At 48.3% G+C, this 12,844-nt stretch overlaps 1 protein-coding gene and 1 long non-coding RNA gene across 2 annotated transcripts in view; both read left to right on the top strand.

Annotated features, from left to right (window-relative positions):
- LOC118209722 overlaps positions 1–12,844 on the top strand; it is a 411,967-nt gene that overhangs the window by 272,972 nt on the left and 126,151 nt on the right. The window lies entirely within an intron of this gene.
- On the top strand, positions 10,073–10,320 carry LOC118209736. Its single transcript, XR_004761761.1, has 2 exons — positions 10,073–10,117; positions 10,222–10,320. It is a non-coding gene; the product is annotated as an uncharacterized LOC118209736 (long non-coding RNA).

Below are 12,844 nucleotides of genomic sequence, written 5' to 3'. Positions count from 1 at the left end.
TGGAAAGTGTAAAGTGTAAAGAAAGTGCAATCAGGATTCAGCTGTGCAGAACCCGCAGAAGTTCTCCTAGAGCGGGCTAAGTATCTGTTTTTTGCCATTAGTGTAGCTAGATTAGACTTCTACCTGTTTTGTAGTTGCCCAGCATTAGTTTTGGTGTTTGTTTGTGAAGTGTAGTTTAAAGTGTAGTACCTTATTAGCCTCATTTGCTCTTAACTGACTGCATCAAGCAGGCATTGTGTGGAGCTAGTTAGCTGCTGGTTTGTGGGGCAATTGCTTGGTCACCAGCTGCTTTTCATTTGCTAATTAGGGCTTGTAGTCTGGCTTGGAGCGACGCTATATTAGAACTGTTTGGAGTTAGTTAGCGTCGCTCCCTCCCAGTTTGTGTCATTGTATCCCTATCCTTCTACCATCACCCTTCCTCTCTCTACTCCCTGTCCTCACTGCTATGCTATGTGCCCATCCCATCCCAACCTGTTCTCTCCCCTTCAGAACTCGCTTCTGCAGGCGAGGCCCCCCGCGGCGACGGAACCCCTCCAACCTTCGCTATCCCTCATTGACCCCCTGTGACAACTTCACGGTCGCAGGAGGGCTATGGAACTGCCAGTCTGCTACGCGGAAGGCTGACTTCATTTCAGCCTACGCGTCCCTCCTCTCTTTACATTTCCTTGCCCTCACTGAGACCTGGATCACACCAGGCAACACTGCAACCCCTGCAGCCCTCTCCTCCTCCTTCTCCTTCTCTCACACCCCCCGCCCATCTGGCCGTGGTGGGGGCACAGGTTTGCTGATCTCTCCCTCCTGGAAATTCTCTGTTCTCCCCCTCTCTCACCTCTCCATCTCTACCTTTGAATACCACTCTGTCTCAATCACCTATCCTGTTAACTTGTATATTGTAGTTATCTATCGCCCTCCAGGGCCCCTGGGAAACTTCTTTGATGAGCTCGACACCCTGCTGAGCTCCTTCCCAGAGGATGGCACCCCACTGATCCTCCTGGGAGACTTCAACATCCACCTTGATGCCTCCCACTCCGCAGCCTTCCTGCCTCTACTTCACTCATTCGATCTCTCCCTAATGCACTCCCCACCAACACACAAAGCTGGCAATCTCCTAGACCTGGTTATCCTGAGGAATTGCTCCTCTTCCAATCCCACAGTGACCCCTCTGCACCAGTCTGACCACCACTTCATTTCCTTCTCCCTCCCTCTTACTCCCCTCCCTCCCTCCCCTCCATCCACTCCTACTGTCATGGTCCGCCGGAATCTCCGCTCCCTCTCTCCCTCCTCTCTCGCTTCCAGTGTCACTGCTTCACTCCCCACTCTTGAATCCTTCTCCAACCTTCCCACTGACTCTGCATCCTCCACTCTGTCTTCCTCGCTCTCCTCAGCACTTGACTCTCTCTGTCCTCTAGTCTCCAGGCAGGCACGCTCGTCCCCTCCCAGTCCGTGGATGTCTGACCCCCTCCGAACCAACCGGGCCAGCCTACGTGCAGCGGAGAGGAAGTGGAGGAAATCCATGGCTCAATCCGACCTGTCTGCCTACCAGTCTCTACTAGCTACATTTTCTACCGCTGTAACCTCTGCCAAAATTAATTATTATCAAACAAAAATCCATAAATCTGCCTCTAACCCTCATCAGCTGTTCTCCATTTTCTCCTCTCTCCTCAGCACTCCTTCCCCACCTCAGTCCTCCCTCGCTGCAGATGACTTTGCAGTTTTCTTCGATGAGAAAATTGCAGACATCCGCAGCTCCTTCACGTCCACCACCACCCTTCCCCACTCCCCCAGCTCTGTTCCCTCCCCTTGTTTCTCCACTTTCTCTCCCCTCACTGACTCTGATGTTTCCCAGCTCCTACTCTCCCACCGCCCTACCACCTGTGCTCTTGACCCCATCCCTTCCTCTCTCCTCCAGACCATCACACCTGACATCCTCCCATATGTCACCTCCCTCGTGAACTCCTCCTTGTCTTCTGGACGTTTCCCCTCCTCTTTCAAGCTGGCCCACGTCACCCCACTGCTGAAAAAGCCCACTCTGGACCCCTCTGTCATCCAGAACTACCGTCCTGTCTCCCTTCTCCCTTTCCTATCCAAAACAATTGAACGAGCTGCTTCTAATCAACTCTCCTCTTTTCTCTCCCTGAACAACCTCCTAGACCCCTACCAGTCTGGCTTCAGACCTGGCCACTCGACGGAGACCGCACTCCTCTCGGTCAATGAGTCGCTTCACGCCGCACAAGCAGCCTCCGATTCATCTGTCCTGATCCTCCTAGACCTTTCTGCCGCCTTTGACACCGTCAACCATCCCATCCTCCTGTCCTCCCTGGCAGCTATGGGGATCTGTGGCACAGCACTTGACTGGATTGAGTCCTACCTCTCCGGTCGCTCCTTCCAAGTCGCCTGGGCTGGTGCAGTATCAGCACCTCGCCCCCTTGCCACAGGAGTTCCCCAGGGCTCTGTCCTTGGTCCCCTCCTATTCTCCCTGTACACCCAATCTCTTGGTCCTGTTATCTCTGCCCATGGGTTGTCCTATCATTGTTATGCCGATGACACCCAACTCTTTCTCTCCTTCCCGCCCTCTGACACTCAGGTCTCTGCTCGCATCTCTGCCTGCCTGAGGGACATCCAGAGCTGGATGGATAACCACCATCTTAAGCTGAACCCAGGCAAGACGGAGATGATCTTCATCCCTGCTCCATCCTCTAACCTTCTTGACTTTTCTATTTCCCTGGGGGACACTGTGGTGTCATCATCACCCACCGCAAAAAACCTTGGAGTGGTGATGGACAACAGACTGTCCCTCTCCCAGAACATCACGGCGGTGAGTCGAACGTGCAGGTTCTTCCTGTACAACATCCGGAGAATCCGCCCCTTCCTCACCACCTACGCAACCCAGCTCCTGGTTCAAGCGATGGTCCTGTCCCGCTTGGACTACTGCAACTCGCTACTGGCTGGTCTGCCAGCATCCGCCATCAGACCCCTGCAGCTCATCCAGAATGCTGCAGCGCGTCTGGTCTACAACCTCCCCAGACATTCCCATGTCACCCCCCTGCTCACTGACCTCCACTGGCTGCCTGTTATGGCTCGCATCAAATTTAAGTCCTTGGTGCTTGCATACCAGGCAGCTAAGGGGTCAGCACCAGGGTACATTCAGAGGATCATCAGACCCTACACACCAGCCAGACCTCTCCGTTCTGCCACCTCTGGACGCTTGGCACCTCCCCCTCTTCGCGTCTGCACTTCCCGCTCCCGTCTGCTGTCTGTCCTGGCCCCTCGCTGGTGGAATGACCTCCCCGTGATGGTCAGAACAGCAGAGAATCTCACCACTTTCAAACGCAGACTGAAGACTCATCTCTTCAGGCTGCACCTCTCCCCACCCCTCCCTAGCCTATAGTTCAGCTCATTGTACCTAGCTAGGATAATTTGATTATGTTAGTGTATCTGGTAGGATTGTTTTTGTATGATTAGGTGTGATTCCAGTGCTAGTTTGTACTTTGTACTTGGTAGGATTCTTGCTGCTGAACAAGCTTACTCTACAGGGTTGGAGTCCTGATCGATGTGGTCACTTCTGGCACTACGATCCTTACTTCACTCTAGTGTTTCTTTTGCGCCTCTACATCTTGAAACCTATGCACTTGTTGTACGTCGCTCTGGATAAGAGCGTCTGCTAAATGCCTGTAATGTAATGTAATGTAAAGAATAACTGTGATTCAAGTGGACCATGTGACAGGGGGCAAAGACAGGAACAACTCAAAACTTGAGCTGGGGAAGGATTGGAGTGCTACCTCACTTGGGAGGGAGGCCTTCTCCCCCTACACCCCTTGAGGACTGGAGGATCACCAGCCGGCGCCCGGAGCAAGGAGCCGGACCAGGATCTGACTGGCCAGGCCGTATTCCCCCCCTAACCTGTGTGTTTCTTGTTTCTCTCCAGAAGGAGGTTTGAATACCTGGAGTGGAGCACCGATACCCCGACCGGGAAGACTCTTTAGTTGTTTTTGGCTCCCCCTACCCCTACCCCCACTCATTACGACCATTAAAGTGCTTTTTGTTAACCTCTACCTCAGACTCACTGATCTGGTTCTTCTTGACTTCCGTCAACCGCACCCCCCGTTGGCCGAGAGAGTTCACAACACACACACTCACACACATGCACACACACATACTCACACACTCACACACATGCACACACACATACTCACATACTCACACACTCACACACATGCACACACACATACTCACACACATGCACACACAAGCACACACATACTCACATACTCACACATGCACACACACATACACATGAACATGCACACACATACTCACACACATGCACACACACATACACATGAACATGCACACACATACTCACACACATGCACACACACATACACATGAACATGCACACACACACTCACACACATGCACACACATACACATGAACATGCACACACATACTCACACACATGCACACACTCACACACATGCACACATACATACACATGAACATGCACACACACACTCACACACTCACACACATGCACACACACATACACATGAACATGCACACACATACTCACACACTCACACACATGCACACACACTTACTCACACACTCACACACATGCACACACACATACACATGAACATGCACACACACACACACTCACACACTCACCCACATGCACATACACATGAACATGCACACACATACTCACATACTCACACACATGCACACACATACTCACACACTCACACACATGCACACACACATACACATGAACATGCACACACATACTCACACACTCACACACACATACACATGAACATGCACACACATACTCACACACATGCACACACACATACACATGAACATGCACATACTTACTCACACACATGCACACACACATACACATGAACATGCACACACATACACATACTCACACACATGCACACACACATACTCACACACTCACACATGAACATGCACACACATACACATACTCACACACATGCACACACAAATACTCACACACTCACACACATGCACACACACATACACATGAACATGCACACACATACTCACATCCACAGTCACTCCAACAACCATACGTGTCAGGAGGTGAGCCTGACAAGCCATCAGCTTGGTAAGAGCACCTAATTGGTAATTGGGAGCACATGTGCGTATGTGAACTAGGGCTAATTGGTTTCCTCCACTTTTCCAGGTGACGAGCTCACACAGCTGCCGCTTGTTTCCTCGGACGCAGGGAAGGGGATAAGAGAGCAGGGATTGTGGCAGTTTGGGTTCAGGCAGCCAGGAAGGAACAGGCTCTGTAGACTTTTTAACTTGGGGTTTCTTTTGGATTTGTTTTCTTCGTTTTTGTGTTTGGATTTTCTTTTTTTTTTCTCTCTTCCTTTAGTTATTGGGTTTTTGTTGAGGACTTTGGATTTGGTTTTTACTTTCGTTATTCTTTTTCTTATTTTCTTTAGGGAGAAATCCCGTGGGGGGGGGGGGGTTTAGGTGTGAGTGGCGGCGGGACTGGAACCGTGTTGGCGGCCGAGTGAGGAGAGGAACGGTGGTGGCGGCTTGGGGAAAACCCAAGCGGGAGAAGGCAGCCTGCAGTGGAGCGTGAGCCCCGGGCTGGGCAGGAGGCGAGCGGGGGCGGAGCCCCGGGCTGGGCAGGAGGCGAGCGGGGGCGGAGCCCCGGGCTGGGCAGGAGGCGAGCGGGGGCGGAGCCCCAGCTGAGTGAGGGACGTGCAGCGAGGAACGCCGTGAAGCGTGACTGTGCTCTGTCCTGCCCAGTCCACAGTGGGGTAACTGGTGCTGCGCCTTCTCCTCTCCCCAGTACGGCCCTGTTCCCCTGTCCGGAGGATTCTGAAGCCTGGGAGAACGACGACGTCCGGCCGCAGTGGTTCCAGGGAGAAGGAGCAGTCCCTGCCTGTTTCTTTGGGTTTTGTGTTTTTTATTTTGGGACGTGGAGGCCCGGCATTTCTTGGCACGGGCCGAGTCACGTCCCAACTTTTTTGTTCAGTTTGTGTGCGTCCCTGTGCGTGTGCGTGTGTGACCTCCCTCTCCCTGTGTGTGTTGACCCCCCCCTGGGGTGGCCAAGTGGGGGCCGGTCTGTGCTGCGCAGGCAGACCTGAGAGAGAGGGTCAGAGAACGAGCACTGTGCGGAGTGAGTGTGGGGCACGGGGTAACTTACCACTGTGTGTGACGGCTTGCGGTGCGATGACGGGGAGTCCCTCTCCTGGGGCTCGGCTCGCGCAACATGGGGTCAGTCGTTGGTGGGGTCACCGTACAAGCAGGGGGGGAGTTAAAGAAGGGAGGGGGGTCAGAGCGGGGCAGCTGTTTGTCCATGAACTGTTTTAGTATAAATTCAATAAAGACTCTGCTTACCTTATCCCTGTGTCTGGTTGTTCGTGGTGGGTGGATCCTTGCACCTGTGGTGGGTAGAGGTAGCAGGGGGGGTGCAAGCGACTCCTGACATACGCCCACATGCGCACACACACACATTCAGAAATACACACTCTCACCCAATCACACACACACACACACACGTCGACACACTTGCAACCTTCCTTGACCAATGCCTTATCACTGCAATTTCAGCTGTACCCAATATTAACCTCAGTACAGCTTAAACCCTGTACATAAGAGTATGATCTTTTAGCAGGTTAAGGTTTATCACATCCTAAATATGATTATATTTTTTATTACATTTGAATACATTTATATTGCAAATGTTGTAGGTGTGTTTATGAACTTTTTATTATTAAAACACTAATATAACATTGAGAGTAATAATGGCATCAGATGGCAGGGTAAAATGTTTTTGAAGAAATAATTCTCTCCTGTATCTACATCTTTGTATAAGAGAAGCCAGTGGCAAACTCCTCCACTTAAATGTGCATTTTACTAGTTTTTACAGTTTCTTTCATTCATTTTCATGCTTTCATTAGAGTTCAATGTGCAAATTTCTGTGGGCAAATGCAGCTGATAGGGAGAACGCAGAATGGTCACTGCAGTGTACTTATTTCCTTTCATTACTGTAAACAATGATGGGTTGAGTTTCCTTATTTATTTTGTCATGGTTGTTTTATTTGAACCTGTTGCTGTAATTTCCCGTGTTTTTAGACAATAATCTTCAGTGATTAAACCTGAATTATAAAAATATCAAATGCTTTGCTGTTATTATTCATTATTGTATGATGTATGGAACTCCTGTGACACACTAGTACTTATTTCATTTGGGCTCAATGTGAGTAGATCAGTATGGGGCTGAAATCTACACAGATGAAGCAATGAAATTCATCTACAGTAGATGAATTGTTCCTGGTTATGGTTATACACTTTGTTGTACATCGCTCTGGATAAGCCAAATGCCAAATGCTTATAATGTAATGTAATGGAATGGAAATAAAATCCATTATAAGGAAAGTTGTGTAGTGTCTGATGACTGCTTGCTTCTGTTACTGTAGTGTAACCACAACTCAATACATTTTGAAAAGTCACTGCTTGCCTATTGAGCAGTTATGTTTCTGTTACCTCTCAAAGAAATCATTTTCCTGCAGGTTTGAACCTGGATCTGCTGCACATCAGTTGAATGGATTAGACCACTAAGCCAAAATCAAGGCAGAAGTGTGGATTGCATGACATCCAGTCTCTGAGATGTTCCTGAGACCCTACAGTTTCTCATTTTTTCATATGCATTTCTAATATCTGCAAATGCATTACAGTATGTTATGACTGCTTTGACTCAATGCAATGAGCTAAACCAACAACCGGCAAAATTCTTACCTTAAGACACAAATTGCTGTACCTACACACAAAGTACAAAACTCTAAATCACACTCAGTTTTCACAATACGGTCACCTCATATTAAGACATCCAAATTATTATTGCTAGACATGCAGATTGTAAAATAAAGTCAACATGTTTGCAATCCTGTCTCATCCAACAACATTGCCCAGGTGAGTCGCATTGCAGCACGATTGGTAATCCCAATATAACAGGCAGTTTTACAGCACTACATTCAGCAGTGTCTGACAACATGGAGCAGCCCAATGCGGTTGGTACTGATGGACGGGTCGTGGCTGAGGCTGAGGTTGTGGTCAAGCAGGTAGCAGAAATCCTACTGTATCGAATGAATTTAGAGCCACAGTGATTGACCATGTCATAAATCCAGGCATGACAATGGGAGAAGCTGGAAGGATTGTAAGGCCAAACTTAAAAATGTCAATAAGAGTTTTTGGACTGAACATTGATACATTACATTACATTACATTACATTATAGGTTCTTAGCAGACGCTCTTATCCAGAGCGACTTACAACAAGTGCATTACAAAACTCAGAGACAAGCGCTTTACAACATTCCTGCAAGAGAGCTACAATAGGTATAACTTTGCAAAAAGTGTGAATTGTACACCCCTTTTTTTTTTTTTTTTTATTTAGAAAAAAAAAAAAATGTTAGAGGGTAGTGGGGGGTGATGAGGTGAGATGTAGCTTGAAGAGGTGAGTCTTCAGTCTACGTTTGAAGACGGCCAGGGTCTCTGCTGTTCTGACTTGCACAGGAAGGTCATTCCACCACCGTGGGGCTAGAACAGACAGGAGGCGTGACCGGGTGCTGGTGCGAGCCGGGGCAGGGACCAGGCGACATGTGGCAGCAGAACGGAGAGGTCTAGCTGGGGTGTAGGGTCTGATGAGTTGACGTAGATAGGGAGGGGCTGACCCCCTGGCTGCTTTGAAGGCAAGCACTAATGTTTTAAATTTGATGCGAGCCATCACGGGGAGCCAGTGGAGGGTGGTGAGCAGGGGGGTAACGTGGGAATGTCTGGGGAGGTTGAAGACCAGACGCGCTGCTGCGTTCTGGATGAGTTGCAGGGGTCTGATAGATGATGCTGGGAGGCCAGCAAGCAGGGAGTTACAGTAGTCCAGGCGGGACAGGACCACTGCCTGGACGAGGAGTTGGGTCGAGTAAGTTGTGAGGAAGGGGCGGATCCTCCGGATGATAAGTCAGTAATTTATTGCAAAATGAGATACTGTAATTAAATTACAGAATTGTTGTGTTGGTGTCATTTTATATTATTTCTGTTACGTGACGAGCCTATTAGCCATGTTAATCATTTTTATTAGAGACCGCGCAACTCAGTTTTTCCAAAATGCCGGCTTATTCCGCATAAGGGAAAATTGCGTTTGTGTTAGGTATTCGTGTGGCAATGTCTGTTCTGTCTGTTCTGACAATGTGATTATTGTTCTTCTCTCAGATAAGGCCTGCTGGTGCAAGTTTGTAATGTTGCATTTGTATGTTATTTGTACTGTTTACATTCAAATGTCTAGAGTGTAAATGTTTCTGTTTAAATTATTGGTTCAATAACACATATCGCCGCTATTTTCACCGACCATGTTAAACGTACTCACTTGCGTTTCTCAGCTCCAAAGGCATGCTGATGTTAAACCCATATTCCAATCTGTTTGAAATGACACAAATTCTGCCTAGTCTGTTCAAACATCAGACCTTTTTTTTTACTCTACATATTGTTTATGCCCTGAACCTGAACAAATTGGATGTGCCCATTCTACTGTACCATCTCCTTTGCAAGCTAAGAAGTTCCTTTCAGCTGACCACATCAGAATCTGTACTATTGGCATTTTATGAGAGCTGAAAAGGTACACCATTGTTAATCAGAAATTATATCTGGGTGGGTAAATTGGTGAATATGCTGCAGAACATAGTTTGTCATTGATTAATAAATATACCAGTATAACCTGGGCTTTCACTGATGGTTTAATTGTGGTACATATAGCACTGGCCTGATATGCATTCTATGTTTGCAGTTTGCTTCTACCTGACTGCTTCCTGCATGTTAGCTGAGACAATCCTCTTGTTAGAGCAGATACCTACCTCCCCCACTGTCAGACCAAATCACCAAAAACTCTGTGTAGAGTCAGGTAAAGTAATCAGGTAAATGAATCTGACATTTGTTTTACTCTGTTCTTGCAAAGCTTAACAATTTTCTTTAATATTATCTAAACGTAAAGCACTTGTAACGGGGGTTTTGCAGAAAAAATTGACAGAGATGAATTCAACATGATGGATGACCTCTTTGATGTCATACTTCAAGAGGTAAGATGTGAATGCTGAGTTATTGCTCACTGATATTGGTTGCATGATACACAATAACAGTGATGTGTGAAGGGGACTAGTGACTTGTGTTTTCTGTTTTAAAGGTCATCATCAGGATCTTGGAAAAGAATGAGGGCTTCAGCTGCTATCGGGCAGAATTTGCCATGGCCCGTGGATTTCACCATTAAAGGCTGAAGAAATGTGATAGTCTTGATTGTATTTATTTTGGATGTTTGATTAAAGAAAAATCTATTGGCATAAGTGTTTTTTTGTCTCATTTTATTAAACCTATTCAGATTTTTACATGTCTGATTGCTGCATAATTTCCTGAGGAATTATGATTCCTTGGTGTACAACTACATCTAGGATTTAAATGTCCACAGTTATGACTCAATGTTTGAATGTGGTCAATCATTATCTGCTTTTCGGCGACATGAAAGCGTATATTTAACTAGCGTTGGTACATCTAATCCAGGAGTGAGATTTATACTCGAGAGGCTACGGTATGATTAAAATGAGTTTAATCAAAAATATTCACATTAGACATGAATACTTAAATAGTCATAAACTCATTGATCATTAGAAGCTATCAGTTGTATTCCATGAGAAACACCAGACTGATATATCATAAATGCAGACAAGCAGGTGTGTCTCCAGAGATGACAACTCCCTTTTAAGGTGAACAAATGGTATTGCAGATGCGAGGGTAGGACGTCTCAGCGTTGCAGCATACCAAGACACTTCTAACACGAACTATAGACTGGGCCTACTGTAAGGCTACAGTCAATAATGTATATTTAACTAGTAATTAAAATATGCATTTTATATAATTTATACATTAAAACCCAAACATTGGTCTGTTTCTACTGTCTCAGTAATGCTCTTGTGCCTTTATTTCGGAGATTGATGGTGATCAATGCCAGAGCTAGGCAACATGAGATCCTTTATGTTGATGAAGCAGGTTCAGCCTTGGTGAACATCAGTGCCGTGGCCAGAACCTGATTGGGCAGAGAGCTACGGGCGATGCGCCGGGACAGTGCGGAGCAAACATAACAACGCGTGCTGCCATTTTGAGGAGCTGAGCCAAATGCTCAGGCGATGTTTGGGTCGATGTCAGTACCACAATGCTCTGGTCTGCAGCAGATCCCCAGAGTTCAGATTAATGCTTCTCCCACTCCCCTTTCCTAAAGCCAATAGAGGAGTTATTTTGGGACTGGAGGTGGAAGGTGTATGACCGGCGTCCGTGTGAGCAGGCTGCTCTCCTTCAGGCCTCTGTAACGAATGATCGGCCATAATTCATACCAAATGGAGACAACACGAGTACAAGGTACCACCAATTTATTACAAACAAAAGACCTGATATATGTCTGACATAGATGGTACGTATGAGTTGTGAAGTGTAATGGAAATGCAGTGTGAATTTGTGCAGGTGTGAGCACAACGAGATCAGTGACCAGGTGCTGTGGGCAAAAGAAAAACAACAACAGATATAGCACAGACTGCAGGGCCACAGGCTGCCCGGTTATGAGGTGGCAAAGAGAAAAGAGAGAGACCATCAGCAAACAGTCTTATATTCCCCAGTCAGGAGTTAGCAATCCAGTAATGAAGCTGATTACTGCTGCTTCTGCACCTGTAAGCCACAAGAGAACAGACAACCCCCCAGCAGGGAAACAGAGGGGCACAACCCCCCCAGCAGGGAAACAGAGGGGCTCAACCCCCCCAGCAGGGAAACAGAGAGAGACAACCCCCCCAGCAGGGAAACAGAGGGGCACAACCCCCCAGCAGGAAAACAGAGGGGTACAACCCCCCAGCAGGGAAACAGAGGGGCCCAACCCCCCAGTAGAGAAGCAGAGGGGCACAACCCCCCCAGTAGAGAAGCAGAGGGGCACAACCCCCCCAGTAGAGAAACAGAGGGGTACAAACCCCCAGTAGAGAAACAGAGGGGCACAGAAGACTCTGGTTCATCATGGATGGCGCAGGAGAGGTAGCAGGTTATAGCAGCTTGCTAAGGTGGTCTGGGAGGATGGACAGCATGGGTAAGTGAGGAGGACCAATCGCTCAGTGGGTCAGGCTGGTGGAAGATACCGCAAGCCAGGCTTAGCTTCCTGATCAGGGCCAATTATGACACCCTGCCTTCTCCTCAGAACCTACGCTAATGGTTTGGTGCGGATGAGACCGTCCACTCTGTGCTGCCCCCAATCGAGACCTGTGGCACATTCTGTCAGACTGTGAGACGGCTCCAGCACAGGGACACAGAGCAGGCCTCCAGCACAGGGACACACAGCAGGTCTGCCAGGCTGTGAGACGACTCCAGCACAGGGACACAGAGCAGGCCTCCAGAACAGGGACACAGAGCAGGCCTCTGGCACAGGGACACAGAGCAGGTCTCCAGCACAGGGACACAGAGCAGGCCTCCGGCACAGGGACACAGAGCAGGCCTCCAGCACAGGGACACAGAGCAGGCCTCCGGCACGTTCTGTCAGGCTGTGAGACGGCTCCAGCACAGGGGTGTTACAGATGGCGGCATGACCAGCTGCTGCAGAAGCTTCTGGAAATACTGACGACCAGCAGACAGCAGGCAAACAGAGACGCCTCTCCTGTGAAAGAGCATCAAACCCACTTTGTGAGGCAAGCAGAGGAGGAGGGGAGTAGTAAAGTTGGGAGTAGAGTCCTGGTTCCAGGCAGAGGGTGGAGCATGCGAGTAGATCTCAATCCACAGCTCCATTT

The sequence above is a fragment of the Anguilla anguilla genome, chromosome 12 (genome assembly GCF_013347855.1).
Source record: "Anguilla anguilla isolate fAngAng1 chromosome 12, fAngAng1.pri, whole genome shotgun sequence".
NCBI classification, from domain to species: domain Eukaryota; kingdom Metazoa; phylum Chordata; class Actinopteri; order Anguilliformes; family Anguillidae; genus Anguilla; species Anguilla anguilla.
Note: the sequence above shows the minus strand (reverse complement) of the source record. Positions and strands in the feature narration are given on the sequence as shown.